Source organism: Anolis sagrei, chromosome 5, assembly GCF_037176765.1.
Source record: "Anolis sagrei isolate rAnoSag1 chromosome 5, rAnoSag1.mat, whole genome shotgun sequence".
In the NCBI taxonomy this organism is placed as follows: Eukaryota; Metazoa; Chordata; class Lepidosauria; order Squamata; family Dactyloidae; genus Anolis; species Anolis sagrei.
Genome location: NC_090025.1, coordinates 151,429,327 through 151,443,257, shown reverse-complemented (window position 1 = coordinate 151,443,257; position 13,931 = coordinate 151,429,327). Strand labels below are relative to the sequence as shown.

Below are 13,931 nucleotides of genomic sequence, written 5' to 3'. Positions count from 1 at the left end.
TAAGCAAAGATTGTTATGCCGAGACAAGACCATTTTCTGCACAGAAAATTATGTTTCCTTCATGTACAATACTATGTGCTGCTGAAAAGTACTGCAGGTGAATTTTGTACAGAAGAGTGAGTAGTCTTTGAAAATGGCACATTTTTCAAATGCTTACTTGCAGGAAGAAGAGAATTGTGAAATTACCCATTGCTTCCTTTAGAAGAAAATCGGTGAACAGTTACACTCATATTGTCTATCTGTGTACATCTTATTATCCATCTACAGTATTTATTCATCTACCTACCTACCTACATTCCACCTATCTTTATAATATCTATAGTTCCCTGAGTGTCTAAAATGGCACAATCTGCTCAAAATAACTTTGGGGGAGGGGGTATTTCATTAAGAATAGTTAATTAGTGCATAAAACCAGTGGAAATTGCTAGTATTCCCATTAGATATTAATAACGCATAAATTTGTGTGTTATGTTTTTTGTTAATTAACAGATCTATAGCCAACAAACAAACATTGGTTTTAATACTGCCATCGTGTAAGCATTTTGGAAATTGAAATAGAGTCAAATTAGAACATTGTGTAGCTCAAATTCTAGTCAGACAAAATGTTTATGTCTTCTATTGATTTTTATTGCAGGACTGTACCAAATAAGTCCTCCAAGAGCCGTTATGTAACAATCACTACATTGCTTTTGCCCAGGCCTGCTTGTGAGTTCCCTAAATGCTTAGCTTTTACATTTTCCCAAAGTGAAATGATTTACTGGGTTTTTTTAAAAAAAATGTCAGTGCAGTGAATCAGATAATTCCAAGAACTGTACTGGAGAAAAGCATGTAGTTTAGTGGCCTTTAATTTGTCATTCCTTCCATCAAATACTAATGCTTACCATTAGTTTCATTTGGCTCAATGTTTCTGAGAATCCCGCAGTACTTAATTGCAGCCACCTGTCTTGGGTAGTTCTCTTCAGTGGGGGAGTTTGCTCGCTTTGATAAGTGTGGAATACAGAAATAATCTATAAAAATGTAATAACATGCATTAACGTGGGAGCTTTTTTTTACTAGAGTAATGACTTCAAATTACAACTTGATGTGAGACAATTTTCAGAACTGAATTAAAAACAAATATTATTCCCATCAACATTTGCTACATTATTATAGATAAAGCCAACATGGTGTAGTGGTTTGAATGTTGGAATAGAACTGTGGTTGATCAGGTCTGGAATTCCTATTCTGCCATCTGACTTTGGACAAGTCAAATCCTCTCAGAGGAAGGCAATGACGAACCACATCTGAATAAATATGAACAGGAAAACCTCTGCAATAAGTTTTCCATAGTGTCATAACAATAAGGATTTTACAACAATTGGTATGGCATTGTGCTTTTAAGAAGAAATTTCCACTAACCTTTGGGCTGATGATCCTATCACCCATGCTAATATATATCCCCTGATTCTACTACATCCCTGAGGTATATGTCAAGATCTCTATGACTAGATCCTTTGGTGCCACATGAAAGATCTTTTTCAGATCCTATACTTAAACATATGAAAATGTGTGGACTGCAATAGATGAGGTAGTTTTTATTTTTTTAACTAGTTCCCTCTAGTCTACACCTTTGTCCTGTTGTGATTCAGTTGGGCACAATTAATCAATGTTATGCTTTTCTATGATCCATGTCCACAATAATGAAGTGTTATAGTCTCTAGTACTACAGCTTACACACCAAGAGATCAGGAGTTCAGGGCAATACCTATCTACTGATAGAAGAGTTCTATCAGCTGCCAAAGGATTCCAGCTGAGTGATATGTCAATCTAGCACACAAGATACTAGTTACTGGATATCAGTGCTGCTTCTCTAGCTAACAATTACAGTGAACAGAAAGAGTTATCCATAAATTGATAAATTGTCTTCTGTTGCATTCAAAGGTCAGCATGACCTCTAGAAAAGATGGATATGATGGAAAATTGTATCATGAAATTGCTAGGTTTATTTTATGTTGTAAAACCATCTGAGCAAAATGGTTGCTCAAATGGTAAGAAGTGAAGTTGAGAAAGGAAAAAAAGAATTCCAATAAGCATTTATATCACAAAAGTAAACCATGGAAGCCAGGTGAATTCCAAGCTACCAAGAAAAAAATGAACAGCATAGTTAAATCTGCTCCCAAATATATATATTTAGCCATTTGAGGTCCTGCTGGCTGACCGTTCTACTTTCTTGTCCATTCGTTTCAGTTATTTAATTTACTGTGTGCTTTGACAGTTTTATGTGTGCTGGGCATGGAAAAAAGAAGAACCCAATTCTATTCAACTGAGAACTTTGGGTCATTGAGGTTGATGACAAAAGAAGTGGAGGTTAAAATCACAGAACTGAAACATATTCAATGGTTTCTCCCTCTTAGCTATTGCTGGAGTTAAGGATACTGAAAAGCCTGACAAAGAGGGGGAAAGGCAGGAAAAAATCAAATCAAAGGGTCAAAGAGCTGAAGACAAAACAAAGGAAAGTTTTAAAAGGTTTAACAGTACTGTATAATGAGTTCCATAGAAAGGACACTTTGCAGAAAGCAATAGACCAGATGAAGATCATAGGACAAGCAACGTTGAAAAAGCAGAAAATAGAAAAATGGAGAAAGAAGAAAATGATATCAAGACAGGAAAGTGCAGAGGTTAAGTAAATAGCACAACTGTTTGGCAGGCAATCTCAACAAGGTTTCCAAGGGATTGGAGATGAGCATTCAAACATAAAATTGATTCCCCATTAGTAACCTGAATCTGATGTTGGCTCAGTGTTGTTTCCATTTCCTATCAAACTGCAGAAGAGAACAAAGGTTGGCCAGTATTGCTTTTTCAGAAGAAATAAGAATTGCAATTAGAAATCATCAGCTATGTATATGTGGGATACATGTGTGTTTCGAGTGTACATATGTGTGGACTGGTATCCGTGGGTAAGATTGGCCCTTCCCATTTTGTGAGGACAGGGTTGTCCTTCATAAAGTTACCCATTAATCTATTGATTGGTAAAAGGCTCCCTTGTCCTGAAGATATAAGTAATATCCCAGGTTCAAAGTTTTACAAGGGAAACGGTGGTGGCATCATCATCATCATCTGAGTAGTTGTCTTCTATGTCTGTTATGGATGGCAACCTGATTGGAAACTTCATGGCCTGAAATCCAAAAGCCACATTTGAATTAGAGTTTTCTGTGGGTTTTTCATAGATGCACATTTCTTGTCTCAAGGGGATAATGTCAAGCAATAGTACATGCAAAAATACATCACACTAGAGAGAAAAATCCACTTAAAATCCTGATTCTGCCTCCTGAAGAATTTTGGGGTTTGTAGTCTAGGGAGGTTGTTAAAGGCTCCTCCCTAAACTACAAACTCCATAATACTGCAAGAGGCAGAAACCAGATTTTAGTGTGATGAAGTAGAAAGATTGCTATATCTCTTCCTCATTTTATTTAGCATTATTTCCCCAATAAATACTAACAATGATGTTTTTGAAGATTACAGTGCTCCCTCAGTACTCTGTGGTTTGCTTCCCACAGACTCACTGTTTTGCGTTTTTTTTTTAAAAAAAATTAAAATACAAGTACCGAGAGTATACATAGTACAGTGTTGTATACACAGATCTACAAACCCCACTTGCCGAGGTGGCGCTGGTGAGGGGTGCAGAGAGGGCTGCCAAGGCAGCTTCTGCCAGGGCTTCTTCCTCTGGGGTTGGAGAAGGCCGCCACCAAGGCAGCTTCCTCTGGGGTTTCTTTACGATCGCTCTTCCTCGGGTAATCAGGTGAGAGCCCCATGCCAGTAGGGAAGCAGGGAGGGAGGGAGAAGGGTGGCTCCAGCAAGGGGAGGGGGGAGGGAGGAAGGGAGGGGGAAAGAGAAGAGGGAGGAAGAGAGAGAGGAGGGGGAGAGAGGAATGAGCGGAGCTATACTGTACATATACAGTATAGCGTACCTACATCACAGTTTTTCACTTATTGCGGAGGAATCCCCCCCCCCCCCCGATAAGTCAAGAGATATTTAGTAGCATTGCATCAAAATAAGGAGATGATTAGGCAGGAGGTAGTGATAAAATCAGCAGCCTTGTTCCAAACAGAGTAGTGAGCAAAACAAAAAGGTATCAAAGTTGAGCCGCTGTGCTATCTGCATATAAAAGATAAACTAGAAGGTTATAAGGTTGGAATATGAATGGAAAAACACCAGGTACTGCTTTTGCTGATACCAACATTACACAAAGGCACAGAGCAGCTAACAATATCTAAAGATTTGATCCACCAAGAAATAGGCTTTATTAATGCTTGGGGAAAGCATTCAGCACTACAGTGTTTGTATCTGTCCTCCAAGTCCCCTTTCACACACCTGTATAAAATCCACATTGAACTGGATTGAGCTGAAAATAGAACTGAAAACAGCATGGGGTTTTTTGGTTTTTTTTTTGGCATCTCACACATCCCTAAAACGAATTAAATTTCCCTTCACTATCAATCCATTATCAATCAATAATATAATGCAGTGTGGATTTCAACATGGATTTCATACAGGTGTGTGGAAGGGGCCTTGGAGAACAGATACAACCACTGCTGCTCTGATTGTTCTTCCCCCACTTCTACCCCAACCCCACACATATACAAGACTGTTCTGTGAGTTATAGCTCAAGTTATTTGCTGCCATTACTATGAAACTTGTACTGCTGCCCCTTCTCATCTGAGAGAAAGCCACATTGATTTAAATGGTAGCTTTGTGTGGACATGTACAGAATAATGTTGTAAAGTATCACTATAATGATCAGTCTCACCACAAGCTTTCTTAGGCATGTGTTCACTAAGCAATTAGAATATATGACAATTACAAGTGTATTCTAAAGGGGGAAGATCAGGGCCAGCCACAATTCTTTGAAACTAGCAAGTGACTCCTTATTTTTGCCCCAAGGTTATAGAAGTTTGAACAAAGAAGCTGATTCCATTAGCAATGCTCCATCTAAGGTTCTTTTATGTAAGTATTTGTTTAGTTCTTTCAAGATGCCTCTGGTTGGGATTAGTCTTATTAATGTTTTAATATAAATTCTGAAAGGAGTGCCTTGGCTAATAGCCAGCTAACATACAGACAAGTGATCTGCCTGTTTACGATTTGCAATTTTCTTCAGTACGATAACTTCAATGCAAAAAGAGCACACTTGGTGCATAGGATGGAACAGAGCTTGTGATTAGGACTGCTATGAACTCAAGTATGAGCTCTAGTGCATCACATATTTCTGGGCCAAGCTCTACATATTTCAACAGAAATTCAGCACACTGATGTGTAATAAGTATATTTGGGAGATGTCATAATTTCTGTCTATAGTTAACTTCAATGATCATTTTCATTATCATAATTACCACCTGTGATTAGTGTAATACCACTTCATTAATAAGGGATATGAACTCTACCTTTGAATTAATTTCTTCCTTAAAGTTTCCTTTTGCATGCTCACCCCAGTATACTTTTTTTTGTCTTTCTCTTTTGATGTAAAGTATTTTTGATTAAAAATCTGATTAATACAAAATTGGGTCATGAAATAAATATGCCAGTACTGACATACGGGAAATGGGAGCAAGATAAGCAACAGCAGAGAGTGTCCCTTCGCATGAGTAACACAATTCTCATTTGAGCTTCCCTTGAATGGTCTACTGACCCATTCTACTTGCTACTTGTTCTACAGTTGTATTGTTCCAGATGGGTTCATCTTTTTTTCTTTTCTTTTCGTGACAGCTTAGCTGAAGAGGGAGAAGTGGAAGAAATCTGGCATCTCATGGGGATTCCTCTAATAAAAACAGATTGTAGTTTTGCTTATTTGAGTATCCCAGGAGTTGCAACACCGTTCTTCATCCTGGATAATAGCATCCTCTTGAGAAACAATTTCTAATCCAAAGTTGTAGCTACTTTTAATTAACATCTGTTTAGTTTAACATATTAATAGATTTGTGACATTTGCTATTGGTTTGATCGTTGCTTTAGGTTATTTCATTTGGGGAGGAAAGCACTCCTTTTTGTGTCAGTTGCCCCACTTGCTCTTAGACTTTCTGACTACAAATTTTATTGTGTCTGCCTTTCTCACAGTACTTATAGAGCAGCTCATGATATTTTCACATACCAATAGAACATTTTTACTTACTGAGAACTTATTTGAGTTTCCAGCCATCATAGCAACAACAGAACAGAAGGAATCCTGTGATGTTCCATGAGATTGGAAATCTAAAATTTTGATTTCCAGAAGAATAACACTAGCTTTTTAGTACACAGCAGCAAAAGCAATGAGTTTAAAACAAACAAATTTATTATGAAATTATTATTTGTCTGTTTTAAATGGACTGGATCCACAGTCTTTGTAGATCTTGTCCATTTCATTAGCTATGAAGTGTGCACTGCAGTTAATGAGAAATACACATGACTGCGGCCAGGAGGAGTTTTGACAGTGAGGTCAAAAGGAACAGAAATTCAGAAAAATATATCAAATGATAATCAACAATTCACAAAACAGTTGATTGGTGGTAGAACTCATCTTAGCATCAACAAACTAAATAATATACAGATTACGTTTAAAAGCCTTTGTCCCTACACAAATTAGAGGCATCAAAATTGATACACTTGAAATACAGATTTTTTTTAACAACTGTGTACCATTAGAAATGATAAATTTACTTATTTTGGTCCTGTTCCTGCCTATACGAGCTGTTCCCAGCCATTGTAAATTTTCCCAAGTGTTTCTTGAAGGCAAAAGATAATTAGATAAGGTGAGATATAAACACTATTCCCAATATCTTCAGTCATCAAGATCACTGGTAATGCTGGGCAAGATGATGAGTTTATAGTTCAATGTATCTGGAGGAAGAGGCTGTTTTATAGCTGTGTTACATATTACTATGTTTGTCAGAAGGAGAGTTGTTACTGATATTGAAAGGAAAGCATATTCTAGGTCAGGCATAGGCAAACTTCAGTCTTTCGGGGGTTTTGAACTTCAACTCCACAATTCCTGAGGGCTGAAGTTTGCCCATGCCTGTTCTAGGTCAAGAAAGCATTCCAGGTAGCTTCTTTATCATAGGATATGAAGTCAGTGAAGTCACTTACTATGACCATTATAATGTTTGGGGTTTGGAATGGGCCGGGTGAGGGGGTGGTTATTATTGCTGCTGCTACTTCGGGGGAGAATATTGTATAAAGTGAAAAAAATGTGCAATGGATTCCCTCTCACTGTGACTATTACCTGACTAGATTTCATTAAAGAACTGTTCCACTGAAATTATCAACCAAAAAGGCATACAAGGCAGTGAATGAGATACTCTTTTAATCATACTTACGGGTAAAAATCTCAAATGACTTAGCTTTCAAATTGCCTTTATATTATATAGGTGCCTCATACGACATGAGAGAACTGAAGGACACCGAAGGAAAAAAAGAAGAGATGATGGATACTGTTACAGTTAATGACACCGTTTAGAATTGCTGTTCCAGGAGGTTGGGGGGAATGGGGGGAGGGTAATGTGTGTGCATGATGGTTTATACATACCTAAGGAATGTATAAAGTGTGATTTAAGGAATATTTACTTTTGGAATAATGTGTACTGAAATAAGTCTTGTATGGCAAAAGTTTGTTAATTGTTGGGATGTATCAAAAAAAAGGTTTGCTAATTGTTGGTCAGACATCAATGGCAAGACCTATCAACATTGTCCAGGAACTCTGGGCGGCAGGAGTGGCTGCTGAAATTATGTATGACTGGTCCCAGTCCCAGGAAGAATTACAGCAGTGGTTCTCAACCTGGGGTCCCCAGATGTTTTTGGCCGACAACTCCCAGAAATCCCAGCCAGTTTTACCAGCTGTTAGGATTTCTGGGAGTTGAAGGCTAAAAACATCTGGGGACCCCAGGTTGAGAACCACTGAATTACAGGAATATTTCAGGTGTTCGGGGATCACTTATGCAGCCCTCATCTCTGATAAAGAAGGAAATCATGTGAAGGTAAAATCATTTGAGAAGGAAAGGCAGACAGAAAAAAAGAATTTTGGAGTCTGATTTAGTGGACCATCTAGCCCAAAAACTGAGGACCAAATTATGTGATGAAAGAAGTAACAGAGAAACATCTGATAATCTGCCAGTACAAAATCTGAAAGGATCATTTTCTAGTACTTCAGGTCTATTTGAGTCACATGGTACTGTTACAATGCCAAATATTTGTATTGTTCCAGCAGAGAAGTTATCTGCAAGTGCTAGACGTTGTTATGAAATTCAGGTGCAAACTAAACTCCAAACCTGCTTTGCTACTCTGCAACTGAAGACAAGTGAAGTTGAAATTTTACAAGTAGTTCTTCCAAAGGAAACCATAATACACTTTTTATCTTTAGAGTATCATGAAGCTGAACAGACCTTCTATACAAATGTGAAACAACTGATGTCACGATTACCAAAGCAACACTACCTTAAATGATGTTTGAGACCGGCAATTGACTAATGGTACTGATCACAATATATGGACTGGACATATGGATTGAGTTGGACACATTTTTATCTTGGCAAATGGTTTCTATGTAATTTTATGTAATCTTTGTAATTTTTATATGTAATTGGTAACTTATTGTTGTGTATTATGTCTAGATTTTCAGTGTTAGCATTGAATCTTTGCTGTTAGCCGGTCTGAGTCCCTCTGCAGAGGTAGAGAAGATCAAGATATAAAAGTTTTAAATAAATAAATAATAAATATCAAATAAAATTTATAATTAAAAATGAGAAAGGAACATTTACAATATATCCAAAATTATCTACATCTAAATGAAATATGGCTGTTTCTGATAATCAAGAATTTCATAGTGGCACTCTATACCTAAAGCAACTTATATTGACATTGCAGAGAAATATGGAATATCACACAGACTTGGATAACTGAATAACCAAACAAAGAGTATCTAGGGAGAAGAAAGGAAGGAGACACACACAGAGAGAGATGTAGATTACAAAGAAAAGAAGAAATACTTGCAGCTGGTCTTGCACAAAAATGTCCTTATTGGCAATTTGTTTGTCATTTAAGCCTGGAGGCTAGGAAATAGACATGAGCTGTTACAGCAGAACACAGAAATACTGTAAAAACCAGAAGCAATTGTTAACTTTCTTTTCTTTTCCAGGATACCATTAATCTACCTTTTCTCTTAAGTGGTGTTATAGAAAACAGTTGATGCACTATTCTTAGACTAAATCTAATCACTGGTTCCACAAAGAGGAGAACCATTCATTCCATGGAATTTTCACAAATGTTGACATACTATTCAGAAATTGAGAGAAGCGGCTCTGCTCTCAACTCCATTTAGCAGTGATGAAAGAATATTTCTACATAGAAATATTATTTTTCATGTGGAAATCCTATTTTCTACATCAAACACCCATGTACAAATTTTGCCTAAATTGCAAATGTTATCGTTTTTAAAAACTTTCTTACAATGGGCAGAAAATTATTGAAATTATGCTTTGCTACCTTTGAGAAGAAATATAGTGAAGAATACATCCCTAGCATTTAAGCCTTCAAGAGTAATAAAAGACTTTTTGTTTCTATTTTTTAATGCACAGTACAGTTTGGGTCTCCCAAAATCTAAGACCATTCTGTAAAATTAAAATCCAGCTTTGAAGAGCAGCCTTCTCAAAACCAGTTAGTCTTCTGGCTGTAGATTTGTAGTCCCAATGCATCTGGTGGGCACCAGCTCAAGGAAGACTGCTCTAGAGTTTGGTGTATAGAATTATACCTTAGTACAAGATTTGATTATTGTTAAATGTGAAAGATCAAACCAGATTTCTTCCTGTATAAACATTGTGCTTAACCTTACCAACTGTTGGAACATACTGCACAAATTTAAAATCGAGATAATTCCTACACTTTCATGGAATTTTTATATGAAAAAATCCCCCATTGATCAAAAAGAGCATTGCATTATGTATTGATGCTACTAATTTGACATGTTCCAATGTACTATGAAGAAATGAGTAACAAGAGTTAAATAAGCTCTTCGTGAAATAAAGTAATAATATTTTGGCAGAAAGTTGTGAATGCTGAATGCTAAATCAGAAAACAGAGTCCTCCATTTATTACTGGACATTAACTGTCAGTACAGGTTGAGTATCCTTTATCCAGAAATCCACAAGTCAAATGGTCCAAAATCCAAAAATGGCCACATGTTTGGTTGAGACAGACAAACCTTTGCTTTCTGATCATATGTACACACCAACTTAGTTTCATGTATACAATTATTTAAAATATTTAGTAGAAAGTGACCTTCAGACTATGTGTATAAGGTTAATATGAAAAAAAAGCTCTTCCCATTATAGTAGGTGAAGTAGGCAGATGACAGCATGATACATGTTACAACAACTATGAAGGTGGAAGAAGGCTGCAGCAGATAAGAAGCCACCAGTCGTTGAGTTAATCACTAGATGTGAACCTCATTCTCAAATTCACACACAGGTGTCTTTCAAGAAAAATAAAACAAAACCAAGTCTCATGGAAATCAGTGAGTGGTGATGGGGAGCAGGACTGTGAAATCTGGAAGCTGCTAGCCACAGACTGACACGTGGGTGGTGAATATGGATTCAGCCATTCTATCTCAAGGACCGAGGCAACTGAGTAGTTCAGCAGCTGTATCCATGACTGAGCAGCCCTTTTTTGGATCCACTCTGCTCACCCCATATGGTGAGGTGAGTAGAAAAGTTGCCCTAAACATAGTTTGTCTCTCTTCTCCATGACTGGGCCACCACTTTCAAAAGGATCATCACCTTGCAGTAAAAAAAAAAAAAGAAAAATGACCTTTGGAACATGGAACATACAGACACTGTTGGATAATCACCTGGGTGATTTTAATGCAAGAGTTGAATGAGATTTTGACCTGTGGCCAGGGACCATAGTAAAAGATGGGGTTGAAAACAGCAACTCGAATGGCATCCTATGTCTCACCAAATGTGTGGAACACAACCTTGTAATCACTAACATGCTCTTCCACCAGAAAAACAAGTTTCATGGAAGCATCCCTGGATTGGCACCATTTAGACAATGTAATTATAAGTACCAGAAACCACCATGATGTGCTTCTCACAAGAGCCATGACAGGCACTGATGATTGCTGCACAGACCACGGATTAATTTGATCCATGATGTCCATCAAGATTGCCCCCAAATGCAATCTCCAAGGAAGATAAGATGTAAAAATGAACACCAAAACACTTCAAGAGCCCTCTAAACAAACCCTTCTCCAAACAACAGTCAAGGATCCTCTACCCATAAAACACCCTGAAAATGTCGAGGAACACTGGAATAAACTTAAGACCTCTGTCATTACAGCTTGTGAAGAAAGCATTGGATACCAAACAAAGAAACATCAGCACTGTGGTTTGATGAAAATGATAAGGAGACCCAACAGTTAATTGAAAAGAAAAGAAAAGCCTTCCAGATATTGCAAAGAGATACCTGCTGTGCTGCTAAGAAAAAGATCTATGCTAGTGCAAACGCTTAGGTCCAAAGAAAAACTACAGAACTCAAGAACATCTGGTGTGCAAAAAAGATTCAAGAAATTCAACTCATTGCAGATGTCCATGATGCCCGGGGATTCTTTAAAACCCCAAAGGTAATTATGGTCCAACAAATTAATGCCTACACCCTCTACAAACAACAAACAGAAACAGACTTCTAGGTTAAAAAATCAATTGCTTTACATTGGAAAGGGCACTTCCATAACCTCCTTAACTACAGCTCCAATGTGGCCAAAGAGGTTCTCTCACAAATCCTGCAACAGCACACCAGGGATGAGCTTGCAGCTCTGCCTAGTTTGGAGAAAGTCAGCAAAGCCATCAGCCAGTTAAAAAATAACAAAGCCAGCAGACCTCATGGGATGCCTGTTGAAATCTTTGAAGAGGGTGGGCCTGTGCTGACACAACAACTCCACCAACTCATTAAAGAAGTGTGGGTAACTGAGTAAATCTCAGCAGATTTCAAGGATGCCAGCATCATCACTCTTTAAAAAAAAAAGGGGGGGGGGGAAACAGATTGTGGAAACTATTGAGGTATCTCCCTTCTAATCTCTACTGGGAAAATCATTGCAAGAATCCTACCATCTGCCTATCTCAAAATACATTATCCTGGAAACCCAGAATGGCTTCTGCACCTCCAGAAGAACAGTAGATATGATCTTCACTGCATGACAGCTCCAAGAAAAATGTAGAGGACAAAATCAATCTCCGTACATGCCATTCATTGACCTGGCAAAGGCATTTGACACAGTGCACTCTTGACCATCTTCCTAAAAATCAGGTGTTCTGATAAATTCTGTGGTTCCTCCATGATTACATGTTGGCAACAGTCTTGAACACTTTTGCAAAAGCACATGAAAAGCTTGGCCTCTTACCGAACATTAAGTAAACCAAAGTGCTCTATCTTTTATACATTTTTATACCATTTTCATGTAATGTACTGGCTTGATAATTAGTAAGAGGAAGAAAAAATGCTCAGAGCCCCAATATCCTAATGGGAATGGCACCTTTGGGTTGAACAAGGATAAAATGTCATCTGAGGTGAACAGCTGGTGATCCCTCAATGATAAGAATAACTAAGAAATTCCTAACCTGAAAAGACTACCTCAGCATCGACAAGGGAACTTTGAAAAGCTCAGACAAGATCATTTATGCTGAATTAATCCAATTTGCTCTAAGCCTCTGTTGCTTTGAATCTCTCCTAAGAAGATTTACTTTTTAATCTCTAATTTTGCCCTCAGGATCTCATAGCTTTAATGATGGTTAGCTACTGTTGATCAGCACAGAGATATGGTTGAGCCAAAACTGTAATGCCTAATTATGAATTGAAAAAGATGTAAGCCCTGAAAACCAAACCATAAATCCATTTTATAGTACAGATTCTTGTGTTTTGCCCTGAAAGTCATGTTTCTCTCTCTCTCTCTCTCTCTCTCTCACACACACACACACACACAAACACAATCTCAATCTCAATCTCAATCTTGTTTGTTTGTTTATTGGTGACCATTAAATGTATGTGACCTAAGACCAACCATAGAGATTTTTCATGATAAAATCCAAAAGAAGTGGTCAGTTTGGAAATTGAATATAAATGTTGTCCATAAAGAAAGAAACAAGAAATACATATTTTAATGCCACAGATACCTTGTCCTCTACATTTTTTAATTTTATTTTTCTCAATCCAGGTGGCTTTCAAGTAAAATGAAAATAGTTTTTCTGTGAGCATGTTGCAGACTCAAAATCTACCTACACTGTGGCGTTAAACAGCTTTAACTCATGAGGCACCAGGACGTTTTTGTCAGAGAAGGCTAAAGTCCTCATGAAACTACAATTCATAAGATTGCATAGCACTGGGCCAAGGCACATGTTCCTTAATTATTCTTTGTACTGCCTTATTTATTAGTCTAAGGCTCGCTCCCACAACCACATCTTTGTTCTCCTTCTAAAGGTCAGGAGGGAGGGTGCTGATCTAATCTCACTGGGAAGCGAGGTCTACAGCCATGGAGCCACTACTAAGAAGGCCCTGTCTCTTGTCCCTGGCAACCGCACTTGCAACAAAGGCAGGACTGAGAGCAGGGCCTCCCAAGATGATCTTAGCCTCTGTGATGATTCATAGAGGGAGATACTTTCAGACAGATAAACTGGGTCGGAACCATTTAGCCCTTTATAGGTTAAATCCGGCACTTTGAATTGTGCTTGGTAGCAGACTGGCAGCCAGTGGAGCTGATGTACAGAGTTGTGTGCTCCCTGTACGCTGCTCTGGTGAGCAATCTGGCTGCTGCCCATTGGACTACTTGAAGCTTCCAAACAGTCTTCAAATGCAACCCCATGTAGAGCACATTGCAGTAATCTATTCTCGATGTAACAAGAGCATGGACCTCCTTGGCCAAGTCAGTGCCTTTCATATGA

The 13,931-nt window shown here is 38.0% G+C and overlaps 1 pseudogene; it reads left to right on the top strand.

The window, feature by feature from the left end:
- Positions 1 to 8,513, top strand: part of LOC132777161 (eIF-2-alpha kinase GCN2 pseudogene) — a 10,432-nt pseudogene extending 1,919 nt beyond the window's left edge.
- Positions 8,514 to 13,931: the final 5,418 nt, after the last annotated feature.